Raw genomic sequence first — 1,116 nt, 5'->3', positions numbered from 1 at the left:
AAAAAAAGAGAGAGAGAGAGAGAGAGAATAAGGAATAAATAGTAGAGAAAAGAAGAAAGAGAGGATAAAACAACGGGAAAAACACATTTTGGCCCTAAATTTTAAGATGTTGCATGTGGTTATGAGACACAGAAACCAAAGTCATTATTAAGTTCCCACCAATATAGAAGTTTACGGAAAAAAAAAAAAAAACCAATGCTTAGTTTTCCAAGTGTCTTTCACTATTTTCCAGTGCCACTGGCAAGTGGGAATTCAAACACCAACATTAGTGTTTACAAAGACATATGCCAAATGAGAACATGTTCTGGCAGTTTAGAACAGAAAGGGCCAGCCCCAGCATTGCTGGGGACACAGGCAAAATAGCAGATAGAGAGCTGTGCGGATCAATCCATTCTTTTTTTTTTCCATCACATCTTGGAAACTAGGAACTTCAGAGATGCTAGGACCTGTACTGACCCAGCAATGGCTTGGTGACATTGGAGCCAAGTTAATGAGCAGCGTGGGGAATTTACCTACCATAGCACAGCTGTGGCTGTGCAGGTTCCATGCAGGCCCCACATCAAGTTCACGAGCCATAATGCTAAAATTTCTTGATACTCCTTTTTCAGTTGTTCACTGAAACTATGAGTCTTCCCAATGCTTTTTCTTCTTGGTGCTTTAAACACACACTCACTGTTCATTTTTCCATTCATCAAATCACTAAGCTAAAAAGGCACAAAATTCCTATGCTGACGTTTAAGCCTTCCAATTGGTTATATAAATATAAATGTTCACAGACAATATACAGAACCAACTTAAATTCTGGGCAAAAGCAAAAGGTGCCATAGTATATGTTTTTCAATGGGAAATTACTAAGGAAAGAGGGAAATGGAGACAGGTGAGGGACAGAAGACAGAAAGATAGTGACCCGTAAAGGAGAGAGACGGAAGGAAGGAAGGAAGGAAAAATAACATTTATTGAATGTCTAGCACCTTTCATAATCCTCAAATCAACCCTATGAAAAAGATATGCTTGTCCTCAATCTACAGATTAGAAAAATAGCGCTCAAGGAAACTTTGAAAATATGTCTGCAGTGTCAGGAACAGGTCTCCAATTCAGACCTGCCTGATTCCGCTA

General features: G+C 39.2%; 1 protein-coding gene across 3 annotated transcripts in view; it reads right to left on the bottom strand.

Moving 5' to 3' along the window:
• Positions 1 to 1,116, bottom strand: part of CDK15 (cyclin dependent kinase 15) — a 78,991-nt gene that overhangs the window by 53,402 nt on the left and 24,473 nt on the right. The window lies entirely within an intron of this gene.

Source organism: Pteropus alecto, unplaced genomic scaffold, assembly GCF_000325575.1.
Source record: "Pteropus alecto unplaced genomic scaffold, ASM32557v1 scaffold3, whole genome shotgun sequence".
Taxonomy (NCBI): domain Eukaryota; kingdom Metazoa; phylum Chordata; class Mammalia; order Chiroptera; family Pteropodidae; genus Pteropus; species Pteropus alecto.
This window is presented reverse-complemented; position numbering and strand designations above follow the sequence as displayed.